A 13913-nucleotide genomic window follows, 5' to 3' on the forward strand; every position below is an offset into this window, starting at 1 on the left:
GGGAGTGTATCAGTATTTACAGGGGGGTATGTGGTGAGTGTGTCAGTATTTACAGGGGGTCCCCGGGGGGGGAGTGTGTCAGTATTTACAGGGGGTCCCCGGGGGGCGAGTGTGTCAGTATTTACAGGGGGTCCCCGGAGGGAGTGTGTCAGTATTTCCAGGGGGTCCCCGGGGAGTGTGTCAGTATTTACAGGCGGTCCCTGGGGAGTGTATCAGTATTTACAGAAGGTCCCCGGAGGGAGTGTGTCAGTATTTACAGTGGGTCCCCGGGGAGTGTGTCAGTATTTCCAGGGGGTCCCCGGGGAGTGTGTCAGTATTTACAGGGGGTCCCCATGGATTGTGTCAGTATTTACAGGGGGTCCCCGGGGAGTGTATCAGTATTTACAGGGGGTCCCTGGGGAGTGTGTCAGTATTTCCAGGGGGTCTCCGAGGAGTGTGTCAGTATTTACAGGGGGTCCCCGGAGGGAGTGTGTCAGTATTTACAGGGGGTCCCCGGGGAGTGTGTCAGTATTTACAGGCGGTCCCTGGGGAGTGTATCAGTATTTACAGGGGGTCCCCGGGGAGTGTGTCAGTATTTACAGTGGGTCCCCGGGGAGTGTGTCAGTATTTACAGTGGGTCCCCGGGGAGTGTGTCAGTATTTACAGGGGGTCCCCGGGGAGTGTATCAGTATTTACAGGGGGTCCCCGGGGTGTGTGTCAGTATTTACAGAGGGTCCCCGGGGAGTGTGTCAGTATTTACAGGGGGTCCCCGGGGAGTGTATCAGTATTTACAGAGGGTCTCCGGGGAGTGTGTCAGTATTTACAGGGGGTCCCCGGGGAGTGTAACATTATTTACAGAGGGTCTCCGGGGAGTGTGTTAGTATTTACAGGAGGTTCACAGGGAGTATGTCAGTATTTACAGGGGGTCCCCGGGGAGTGTGTCAGTATTTACAGGGGGTCCCTGGGGAGTGTGACAGTATTTACAGGGGGTTCCCCGGGGAGTGTATCAGTATTTACAGAGGGTCTCCGGGGAGTGTGTCAGTATTTACAGGGGGTCCCCGGGGAGTGTGTCAGTATTTACAGAGGGTCTCCGGGGAGTTTGTCAGTATTTACAGAGGGTCCCCGGGGAGTGTGTCAGTATTTACAGGTGGTCCCCGGGGAGTGTAACAGTATTTACAGAGGGTCCCCGGGGAGTGTATCAGTATTTACAGGGGGTCCCCGGGGTGTGTAACAGTATTTACAGAGGGTCCCCGGGGAGTGTATCAGTATTTACAGGGGGTCCCTGGGGAGTGTAACAGTATTTACAGAGGGTCTCCGGGGAGTGTGTTAGTATTTACAGGAGGTTCACAGGGAGTGTGTCAGTATTTACAGGGGGTCCCCGGGGAGTGTAACAGTATTTACAGAGGGTCTCCGGGGAGTGTGTTAGTATTTACAGGGGGTCCCCGGGGAGTGTATCAGTATTTACAGGGGGTCCCCGGGGAGTGTAACAGTATTTACAGAGGGTCTCCGGGGAGTGTGTCAGTATTTACAGGGGGTCCCCGGGGAGTGTAACAGTATTTACAGAGGGTCTCCGGGGAGTGTGTCAGTATTTACAGGAGGTTCACAGGGAGTATGTCAGTACCTGAAGGTGGTCCCCATGATGGGGAGTCCTTAATAGAAGTGGATGCATTCCCTTTAACTAAAGCCATTCAAAGGCTTAAAATCAAAAAGGAGAGTGAAGCCCCAAACACAGTCACGGTCGGTAAAGTTCAAGCAAAAAGAAGCTGAGGGTTCCGAACATTTCGGGGCCAGTTGGGTTTCTGTTTTTCTGTGTTTTTCAGTTACCTGCAATCCAAGGAGACCTGAAGGTTGGAAGGCACGTTGGAACGTCAATGGATCTCTGTTCTTCTTTCAGGTGATTGTGTCATGGAGGGGTGAGGTGGGGGGAGGTGGGGGGGAGTTCTATTTCCGGGATGATGAAATGTGTTGATAATTGCTCATTATAATGTGTTGATCTGGCTGATCAAACCTAATGGGACAACACTGAAGATGGATGTGAGACTTGGCGATGCGACAGTTGTGGCTGGTACATATTGCAGCAGTGTAGGCTTTTCACGGAGGGAAGAGAAGGGTGCATGGAGTGTTCCATATTGTGCTGTTCTGTGATGGCATAAAAAGAAAAAAAATGCTTGCGCTGGGGTTACCATTTCTCCAGGCATGGAAATGCCAACAAGGCACGTACTTGCGGCAATAGGCGTTTGATGCACAAGGGCCTATTCCACTCGTCAATGGAGTTGGCCGTTAGTTAGTCCCTATGAGAGTGTTCAGGTGATGTACTAACTCTTGTGAAGAGGAATTAAAGGTTTCAGAACCTGTGAGTTGACATTTACCTGGCTGAGTCAGGTGGGTTGGAATCTGCGAGATTTGTTCGATGAAAGTGCTGTCTAGCTGGATGGATCTCCAGGGACTGCCAGTTTAGACCGCAGAGATTGTATGGACTGCTTGTCAAATAAAGTACAACACAAGTCATTTTGAATCCAATCTCTCCATTTAGTTGATGAATTTTTTTCTTCTGTATCTATAATTTATATTCTGCATCAGCGTGAGGCGGCACGGTGGTACAACGGTTAACGCCGCCGCCTCACAGCGCCAAGGACCCGGGTTCAATTCCAGCCTTGGGTGACTGTGCGGAGTTTTCACACCCATGTGTCTACGTGGGTTTCCTCCAGGTGCTTTGGTTTCCTCCCACAGTCCAAAGATGTGCAGGTTAGGTGGATTGGCCACGCCAAATTGTCCCTTAGTATCCAGAGATGTGCAGGTTAGTTGGATTGGCCATGCTAAATTGTCCCTTAGTGTCCAAAAATGTGCAGGTTAGGTGGATTGGCCGTGATAAATTGTCCCTTAGTGTCCAAAGATGTGCAGGTTAGTTGGATTGGCCATGCTAAATTGTCCCTTAGTGTCCAAAGATGTGCAGGTTAGGTGGATTGGCCGTGATAAATTGTCCCTTAGTGTCCAAAGATGTGCAGGTTAGGTGGATTGGCCATGCTAAATTGTCCCTTAGTGTCCAAAGATGTGCAGGTTAGGTGGATTGGCCGTGATAAATTGTCCCTTAGTGTCCAAAGATGTGCAGGTTAGTTGGATTGGCCATGCTAAATTGTCCCTTAGTGTCCAAAGATGTGCAGGTTAGGTGGATTGGCCGTGATAAATTGTCCCTTAGTGTCCAAAGATGTGCAGGTTAGGTGGATTGGCCATGCTAAATTGTTCCTTAGTGTCCAAAGATGTGCAGGTTAGGTGGATTGGCCATGCTAAATTGTCCCTTAGCGTCCAAAGATGTGCAGGTTAGCTGGCTTGGCCATGTTAAATTGTCCCTTAGTGTCCAGGGATGTGCAGGTTAGGTGGATTGGCCATGCTAAATTGTCCCTTAGTGTCCAAAGATGTGCAGGTTAGGTGGATTGGCCATGTTAAATTGTCCCTTAGTGTCCAAAGATGTACAGGTTAGGTGGATTGGCCATAATAAATTGTCGCTTAGTGTCCAAAGATGTACAGGTTAGGTGGATTGGCCATGTTAAATTGTCCCTTAGTGTCCAGGGATGTGCAGGTTAGGTGGATTGGCCATGCTAAATTGTCCCTTAGTGTCCAAAGATGTGCAGGTTAGGTGGATTGGCCATGTTAAATTGTCCCTTAGTGTCCAAAGATGTGCAGGTTAGGTGGATTGGCCATGTTAAATTGCCCCTTAGTGTCCAAAGATGTGCAGGTTAGGTGGATTGGCCATGTTAAATTGTCCCTTAGTGTCCAAAGATGTACAGGTTAGGTGGATTGGCCATAATAAATTGTCGCTTAGTGTCCAAAAGTTCGGTGGAGTTATGGGGATGGTTTGGGCCTCGAGAGGGTGCTCTTTCAGAGGGTCGCATCGGACTCAATGGGCTGAATGGCCTTCTGCACTGCCGGGATTCTATGATTCTCTTTCTCTGACATTGGCCACGCTTTGACACTGGATTATTTCTGAGTATTGAAAAGAAGTTGAATTCCAGTGGCCTGTTGTGTGAATTCAGAGTGAATTAGTTTATCACAGGCTATTGTGTAATATTGAATGAACAAAGAAAAGTACAGCACAGGAATAGGCCCTTCGGCCCTCCAAGCCTGCGTCGACCATGCTGCCAGTCTAAACTAAAATCTTCTGCACTTCCTGGGTCCGTATCCCTCTATTCCCATCCTATTCATGTAATTGTGAAGGTGCCCCTGAAACGTCACTATCGTCCCTGCTTCCACCACCTCCTCCGGCAGCGAGTTCCAGGCACCCACTACCCTCTGTGTATAAAACTTGCCTCGTACATCTCCTCTAAACCTTGCCCCTCGCACCTTAAATCTATGCCCCCCTCGTAATTGATCCCTCCACCCTGGGAAAAAGCCTCTGACCAATGACTCTGTCTATGCCCCTCATAATTTTGTAGACCTTTATCAGGTCGCCCCTCAACCTCCGTCGTTCCAGTGAGAACAAACCGAGTTTATTCAACCTCTCCTCATAGCTAATGCCCTCCATACCAGGCAACATCCTGATAAATCTCTTCTGCACCCTCTCTAAAGCCTCCACATCCTTCTGGTAGTGTGGCGACCAGAATTGAACTCCAAGTGTGGCCTAACTAAGGTTCTATACTGTCTGCTTCCACCTCCATAACATCAGCGGATTCCGCCATTGCCTGAACACATCTGCTGGTATTCGCATTCGTGCATTTACTGCACCCGGACTTAACTTTTCAAATGCTCTCCTTGCTGGTCTCCCATCCTAAACCAACATGAGCTCATCCAAAACTCTGCTGCCCGTCTCCTCCCTCACAACGAGTCCCATTTCCCCTCTCACCCCCTGTACCCACGAACCCCACGCTAGCTCCCAGTCAAGCAACACCTCGATTTTAAAAATTCCCACCCGTGTCTTCAAATCCCTCCAAGGAGCCGCCTTTCCCTGTCTCTGTAACCTTCTGTAACCTTGGGAGATCTCCTTGTTCCGCCAAATCTGACCTCCTGCTAATCCCTGATTTTAATCGGTCCACCATTGACGGCCGTGCCTTCAGCTGCCTGGGCCCCCCAAGCTCTGGAATTCCCTCCCTAAACCCCGCCATCCCCCTCTATCCCTCACTTTCCACCTTTAAGGCGCTCCTTAAAACCAACCTCATTGACCAAGATTTTGGTCACCTGTCCTAATATGTCCTTATGTGGCGCAGTATCACTCATGGTGAAGCCCCTTGGGGCAGTTTACTAGGCTGAAAGCACTAAACAAATGCAGGATGTTATTGTTGTCTCTGTTTCTGTCGTGCTCAACAAATCTGTGATCCTTTTGCAATGCAATATGATAAGTATGGAGAGCTGACCTTTTATCAGTTTTTGAGGTAAATTTAATACAGAGGATGAAGAAGAACACACAGGGTAAATGGTCTTATCGCCTTTCGGAAGGTGAAAACAAAAACGAACGAGGGGGCAAACGTGAAGGTTTAAAACCAAGTCTTTGCACAAATAGTACAGTATCCAATTTGATGGCTGTTGAGGTGGGCAGGCTGTGCTTGATGCTGGGAAGGTTGACCTGCTTGGCACTCCCAAGAAATTCTCCCCACAGGACTGTAGCGCCATCGGGTCTGACGGAAGGTGGAAGCCATCGCTGAGCACTCTGTCGCGTTCCAGGAACAGATGCGGAGGAGCAGCGTGCACGTTTTACAATGTCTGGCTGGGTAAGACAACCTTACAGTCGCACATACCAGGTAGGAGGCCAACGTGTTGCCTGTAACTCTGTTCCATGTCCCGTGCCAAATTCTGAGGGGGGAGAATTTTTTTTTACAGCTCTTTCAATGGCATTGCATGGCGACCCAGACTTCCGCAGCGCACATGCTCAAGCCGCAATTTATTTCTGCAACAGCAAAGCTGCTGGATACACAGTCGCTAAATGAAACACAATGTGTCTGCCACTCTACCTGCCTCTTTCAATTCACCACATGTCGATACTGAGTCTTTGTTTGCGTATAATATAAAGGCACAACCCCAAAATGAAGGAGAGCTCAGGGATTACTAGCCTCTGACTTTCTTCAGGAGGCCACCCAGAGACAAATCCCTCCATAGTCACCCAGGAGCATATGACAAATGTATACTATATATGCTATTGGCTAAAAACCACCCTCCTCTTGTTTGATGTCCCCCTTCGTGCTGACTCCCATGCACATTTACACAAAACATATTTTTTGCAAGAAAGAACAGTTAAGCCGTCTCTAGGAGGCAACAACCTGGACTATACTTTCTCTCTCGGGTTTTGCATATGCTCGTCGCACTGCTGCTTGATCATGTTACCACACCCTGGGCTAGTGCACGGTCAATTCAAGCCCCAAGTGCCCCAGAGACACAACACAAGTGAATTAACCAATCATTCTTTTCTTTAATAACAATAAACTTTATTGTCACAAGTAGGCTGACATTAACACTGCCATGAAGTTACTGTAAAAAGTTCTCATAAAAGTACCCAATCCATTACAGTCACCAGGTTTGTGAGTTGAAACACGATTACTGTTTATTTATATCATGAAATATGCAGTAACTACAACTGGATAATGACAAGCTAATACCTACTACCCACTTTAACTGTCCCACCCTCTACCCACACACACAAGACAGACAAACACAGAGGGGGGGGAGGGGTAAAAATAATAAGGCTGAAGGTCAAAAGGCAAGCGTTTGCTTCAGATGGTGGCTATTTTGCACACTTTCCTCACAGCACGCTTGTTGGTTAAAGTCTCTGGTTTGCCGGTTGACCGGGACCTGGGATTCATGTCGCATTACATTCACCCCCCCACCATCTGGCCTGGGCTTGCAAAATCCTACCAACTGTCCTGGCTTGAGACAATTCACACCTCTTTAGCCTGGGGTTACTCCTATCTCTGGGTCTGTAAACTTAATTACCTGCAAATGCTCGCATTCTAAGCATTGTCTGGCATCTTTGACTTTGTCTATACATATGTTTCTGGAACAAACCTCTTCATTCACCTGAGGAAGGAGCAGTGCTCCGAAAGCTAGTGTTTGAAACAAACCTGTTGGACTTTAACCTGGTGTTGTAAGACTTCTTACTGTGCTCACCCCAGTCCAACGCCAGCATCTCCACATCGTGGCCTTACGGAGAGGATTAGTTTGATCTTTTTGGAGAGAGTTCATGACATCTCTTCATCCAGGCTGCCGGAATCAAATCGGAACCCAAACTGGAACCTCGTGACTCTGCAAACATTCTAGTGGGATCAGATCCAATCACCACCTGTTACCGGGCAGAGCACAGCCGTTTGGGCCAATTCATTGGCTATCAGTCAAATCAATCAAACCGAGTCAACACTGATGCCGGCCAGTCTGGAATCACCAGTCTAAACCAGCATGGCCTTCTGGAATCTTCTGTTTGAATTAAAGGCACAGGCCACTGCTTCCTTCTGCGTGAATTGAAGAAACAGGCTGTCTTAAAGACACATGGTCAGCAATAATCCATGGATCAAAAATGTAACAGCACAATAAAGGAACGGGGAAATAAGGGAATAAACAGGAAGAACCTTTGCAATGTTCATATTAATCATAAAATTAATTTTCTCGTATTTGGTGGGTGCTTTTACAGCCACTTTCTGCCACTATCATCGCCGATGATCCAGGTTGGGGTTTGGCACCAACATATACCGGCGTGCCAGTGGCTGGCTCCTTTTGAAGCCAACAAGTCCCAGAATGTTATCACGAAGCTACACCTGCTCCCAAGGCGAAGTCCGACCATTGGCCCCTTGTCTGCGATCACTGCCCTGGACAAGTAGCCTGCTCGCAGTCTTACACATATCCCGGACGATGTAATAAGTGAACAGCACGCTGGCACAGTGGTTAGCGCTGTTGCCTCACAGCACCAGCGACCCAGGTTCAATTCTGACCTTCGGTCACTGTCTGTGCAGAGTCTGCACGTTTTCCCCATGTCTGCCTGGGTTTCCTCCGGGTGCTCTGGTTTCCTCCCACAGTCCAAAGATGTGCAGGTTAGGTGGATTGGCCGTGTTAAATTGCCCCTTAGTGTCCAAAGATGTGCAGGTTAGGTGGATTGGTCATGTTAAATTGCCCCTTAGTGTCCAAAGATGTGCAGATTAGGTGGATTGGTCATGATAAATTGTTCCTTAGTGTCCAAAGATGTGCAGGTTAGGTGGATTGGCCATGCTAAATTGTCCCTTAGTGTCCAAAGATGTGCAGGTTAGGTGGATTGGTCATGATAAATTGTCCCTTAGTGTCCAAAGATGTGCAGGTTAGGTGGATTGGCCATGTTAAATTGTCCCTTAGTGTCCAAAGATGTGCAGGTTAGGTGGATTGGTCATGTTAAATTGCCCCTTAGTGCCCAAAGATGTGCAGGTTAGGTGGATTGGCCATGTTAAATTGTCCCTTAGTGCCCAAAGATGTGCAGGTTAGGTGGATTGGCCATGATAAATTGTCCCTTAGTGTCCAAAGATGTGCAGGTTAGGTGGATTGGCCATGTTCAATTGTCCCTTAGTGTCCAAAGATGTGCAGGTTAGGTGGATTGGTCATGATAAATTGTCCCTTAGTGTCCAAAGATGTGCAGGTTAGGTGGATTGGCCATGTTCAATTGTCCCTTAGTGTCCAAAGATGTGCAGGTTAGGTGGATTGGCCATGTTAAATTGTCCCTTAGTGCCCAAAGATGTGCAGGTTAGGTGGATTGGCCATGTTCAATTGTCCCTTAGTGTCCAAAGATGTGCAGGTTAGGTGGATTGGTCATGATGAATTGTCCCTTAGTGTCCAAAGATGTGCAGGTTAGGTGGATTGGCCATGTTCAATTGCCATTTAGTATCCTAAGATTAACAGGTTAGGTAGGGTTACGGGGATAGGGTGGAGGTGGCGGCTTGGGTAGAGTGCTCTTTTGGAGGGTCAGCGCAGACTCGATGGGCCGAATGGCCTCCTTCTGCACTGTAGGGATTCTGTGGATTCTATGAAGTGAGCTTGAGGAAGTCTCTCCAGGTGTGTTACAAGACATAGAGACTGGAACAAGTGTTTTTTTCTGCCTGTGAGGATGGTACAGAAGGCCCTGTGGACCACATACCTGTCCTACCCCACCCACTTTCGGCTGCCACCACAAAAACAAAACAGTCATCAGAATTAATGGGAAGAATGGAGCGGCTTCTTTTATCAGACACCAATGGGGGTGATGCCTGCTTCCAGGCTGAAGAGTGCCATCTCGGGTTCCATAGTGAACCAGTTCCTCCTCTTTGTTTTCAGCCCCACGAGGGTGGCAAAGCCGATCTCGCGGGTGCATGCCGTTGGCAGCAACGTGAACCTTGCTCGGAATACACATCGTTGACAAATCGTGCCCCGCAGGCAGGAGCTGGCCTATTTGGGTGGGGATGAGGCTCTTTCACAAGGCCTTGGCTGTGCCGTGGCATGTCAGTGATGTTCTAGTGTGGAGCAGCCTCGGTGGGCTGCCTGGAGTACCTTCGCAGGCCACAGGGGGTCTGTGGACCACGCTGAGTGGGTAAAGGAGCAGGAGCCTGCTGGTCACCAGCAATGACCCATTTGCTTCATACATACAATGATGCCCATGCCTTTTGTCCAGCGTTCACAGAAGAGCAGGAGGTCTCACGGTGTCTGGCAAGCGTTCATCCTTGAAACAGCAGCACTGAAATATATCAACTGGCAATTAATTCAATTACATTTCAAATTCAATTCAATTTCACTTTATTATCAACATGGAAATTCATTTTGGCTACATTGTTCATATGTTAAAAATGACATATATGGGCGACACGGTGGTCCAGTAGTTAGCACTGTTGCCTACGTGCTGAGGTCCCAGGTTCGATCCCGGCCCTGGGTCACTGTCCGTGTGGAGTTTGCACATTCTCCCCGTGCTTGTGTGGGTCTCACCCCCACAGCCCAAAGATGTGCAGGGTAGGTGGATTGGGCACCCTAAATTGCCCCTTAATTGGAAAAAAATAATTGAATACTCCAAATTTTTTTTGTTTAAATGACATATAAATGAATAATACCAATGAAAGAAAATGACCCAACCACAGAGACGTGACTTTGATTAAATATTTATTAAAAACTATTCCATTAGAACATAGAACGATACAGCGCAGTACAGGCCCTTCGGCCCTCGATGTTGCACCGACATGGAAAAAATCTAAAGGCCATCTAACCTACACTATGCCCTTATCATCCATATGCTTATCCAATAAATTTTTAAATGCCCTCAATGTTGGCGTGTTCACTACTGTTGCATTAAAATAATCAGTCAGTGAATCCTGCTCGGAGTCTATATCCTCATCCATGCATCAAACACCTGTTCGGAATTCTTATTGAGAGGAACACAATTAAGTTCAGGAACTGATTTGTCTTTTATCTGAGGGATTGTAGCCTGTCCTCTGAACAATAACCAGCAGTCAGACTGGAACAAGCAGTGATTCTCATGATTCATGATACTCTTCACTCGGGTCAGAATTCTTCGAGAGCTGGTTTCGTCACGAAAGATCTGCTCATCAAATATCATGGCTCAATAATCTCTGTACCCTTAAAAAGTCTGTGACCTGACGGCAATCTGCTTATCTAAATTCCCTTAGCCTGACGACGGAGGAATGAGTTCTTGCTTCTTGTCTGGTCCAGTAATCTCTGTACCTTTACTGAGTCTGCTTACCTCAGACAACAGGACCAGACAAAACATTAAAGAAGGACAGTACTCTCAACTACAGCTGTATCAAAGTGTCAGATCCACACAAAAGGATGTTAATTTTCTGAGGTAATATAATCGTGCATGTCCCTTGGCCGCCTCATGTACACTGTCGCCCCCCAATTCAACCCATCATCCACTTTGACATTGAGATACTTGGCGTTCATAACTATTTCAATATGTACACCATGAATCTTCACAAGAACAATACGACCATAAGACAAAGGAGCAGAATTAGGCCATTTGGCCCATTGAGTCTGCTCCGCCTTTCAGTCATGGCTGCTATGTCGGGCGGCATGGTAGCAAAATGGTTAGCACTGTTGCTTCACAGCTCCAGGGTCCCAGGTTCGATTCCCTCCACTGTCTGCGTGGAGTCTGCACGTTCTCCCCGTGTCTGCGTGGGTTTCATCCGGGTGCTCCGGTTTCCTCCCACAAGTCCCGAAAAACGTGCAGGTTGGGTGAATTAGGCATTCTGAATTCTCCCTCTGTGTACGCAATCACGCACCGGAGTGTGGCAACTAGGGGATTTTCATAGTAACTTCATTGCAGTGTCCATATAAGCCTACTTGTAGCAATAATAAAGATTATTATTATGTTTCTAATCCCCCATTAATCAAGAAGCTATCTAGCTCTGTCTTAAAGACATTTTAAAGATTTATCCTCCCTGTGTCTACGTGAGTTTCCTCCGGGTCCTCCAGTTTCCTTCCGCAGTCCAAAGATGTGCGGGTTAGGTGGATTGGCCATGCTAAATTACCCCTGAGTGTCCAGGGATGTGTAGGTTAGGTGGATTGGCCATGCTAAATTGCCCCTTAGTGTTTAAAGATGTGCAGATTAGGTGGATTGGCCATGTTAAATTGCTCCTTAGTGTCCAGGGATGTGCAGGGTGATGGGGTAGGGCGGGGTGATGGGGTAGGGCAGGGGTGTGGGCCTAAGTTGGGTGCTCTTTCGGAGGGTTGGTGCAGATTCGATAGGCCTCCTTCTGTACCATCGGGGTACTGTGGACCAGTTAAAATGCCACCATGCTTTACTTAAAAAGTAGGCAAATCAGGTAATTTGTGGACTAGCATGTCAATGGCTGAGTTAGGTATTCTTTATTCTTCTATAACGACAGTAATTTTATAAAAATATAGGTTATGCATAGGTTTTCTTTGTTTTGACTTGATATTGGTGCACATTACAGAATGAATTCCTCACATGCATAGAAAGAATGAAAGGGAACATTGCTCGTCTGGAGAGCATGGTCCTTCATGTAGTAAAGCTGCTTCTTATTCAAGTCCATAATGAGGTCCCTATCAGAAGCAACATTGTGACGCATGAAGCTACCACCTTGCAAGCTGAGGGCATAATGTTGTGCACCCCAGCCCCAAGGTCCACACATGTTAGCGACGGATAGTGTGGTCAACGACTGCAGAGGAATCGAGAAGGACAAAGAACAAAGAAAATTACAGCACAGGAACGGGCCCTTCGGCCCTCCCAGCCTGCGCCGATCCAGATCCTTTATCTAAACCTGTCGCCTATTTTTCAAGGATCTACTTCCCTCTGTTCCCCGCCCATTCATATATCTGTCCAGATGCATCTTAAATGATGCTATCGTGCCCGCCTCTACCACCTCCGCTGGTAAAGCGTTCCAGGCACCCAACACCCTCTGCGTTAAAAACTTTCCACGCAATCTCCCTTAAACTTTCCCCCTCTCACCTTGAAATCGTGACCCCTTGTAATTGACACCCCCACTCTTGGAAAAAGCTTTTTGCTGTCCACTGTGTCCATACCTGTCATAATTTTGTAGACCTCAATCAGGTCCCCCCTCAACCTCCGTCTTTCCAACGAAAACAATCCTAATCTACTCAACCTTTCTTCATAGCTAGCACTCTCCATACCAGGCAACTTCCTGGTGAACCTCCTCTGCATCCTCTCCAAAGCATCCACATCCTTCTGGTAATGTGGCGACCAGAACTGCACGCAGTATTCCAAATGTGGCCTAACCAAAGTCCTATACAACTGTAACATGACCTGCCAACTCTTGTACTCAATACCCCGTTCGATGAAGGCAAGCATGCTGTATGCCTTCTTGACCACTATCGACCTGCGTTGCCACCTTCAGGGTGCAATGGACCTGAACCCCCAGATCTCTCTGTACATCAATTTTCCCCAGGACTCTTCCATTGACCATATAGTCCGCTCTTGAATTTGATCTTCCAAAATGCATCACCTCGCATTTGCCTGGATTGAACTCCATCTGCCATTTCTCTGCCCAACTCTCCAATCTATCTATATTTTGCTGTATTCTCTGACAGTCCCCCTCGCTATCTGCAACTCCACCAATCTTAGTATCATCTGCAAACTTGCTAATCAGACCACCTATACCTTCGTCCAGATCATTTATGTAGATCACAAACAACAGTGGTCCGAGCACGGATCCCTGTGGAACACCACTAGTCACCCTTCTCCATTTTGAGACACTCCCTTCCACCACTACTCTCTGTCTCCTGTTGCCCAGCCAGTTCTTTATCCACCTAGCTTGTACACCCTGAACCCCATGCGACTTCACTTTTTCCATCAACCTGCCATGGAAAACTTTACCAAACGTCTTACTGAAGTCCATGTATATGACATCTACAGCCCTTCCCTCATCAATTAACTTTGTCACTTCCTCAAAAGAATTCTATTAGGTTTGTAAGACATGACCTTCCCTGCACAAAACCATGCTACCTGTCACTGATAAGTCTATTTTCTTCCAAATATGAATAGATCCTGTCCCTCAATATCTTCTCCAACAGTTTGCCAGTTTGCCTACCACTGATATCAAGCTCACAGGTCGATAATTCCCTGGATTATCCCTGCTACCCTTCTTAAACAAAGGGACAACATTAAAAATTCTCCAGTCCTCCGGGACCTCACCCGTGCTCAAGAATGCTGCAAAGATATGTTAAGACCCCAGCTATTTTGTCCCTCGCTTCCCTCAGCAACCTGGGATAGATCCCATCCGGACCTGGGGACTTGTCCACCTTAATGCCTTTTAGAATACCCAAAGCTTCCCCCTTCCTTATGCCGACTTGACCTAGAGTATTTAAACATCCATCCCTAACCTCAACATCCGTCATGTCCCTCTCCTTGGTGAATACCGATGCAAAGTACTCATTAAGAATCTCACCCATTTCCTCTGACCCAATGCATAAATTCTCTCTTTTGTCTTTGAGTGGGTCAATCCTTTCTCTAGTTACTCTCTTGTTCCTTATATATGAAT

This window comes from Scyliorhinus canicula, chromosome 28, assembly GCF_902713615.1.
Source record: "Scyliorhinus canicula chromosome 28, sScyCan1.1, whole genome shotgun sequence".
In the NCBI taxonomy this organism is placed as follows: domain Eukaryota; kingdom Metazoa; phylum Chordata; class Chondrichthyes; order Carcharhiniformes; family Scyliorhinidae; genus Scyliorhinus; species Scyliorhinus canicula.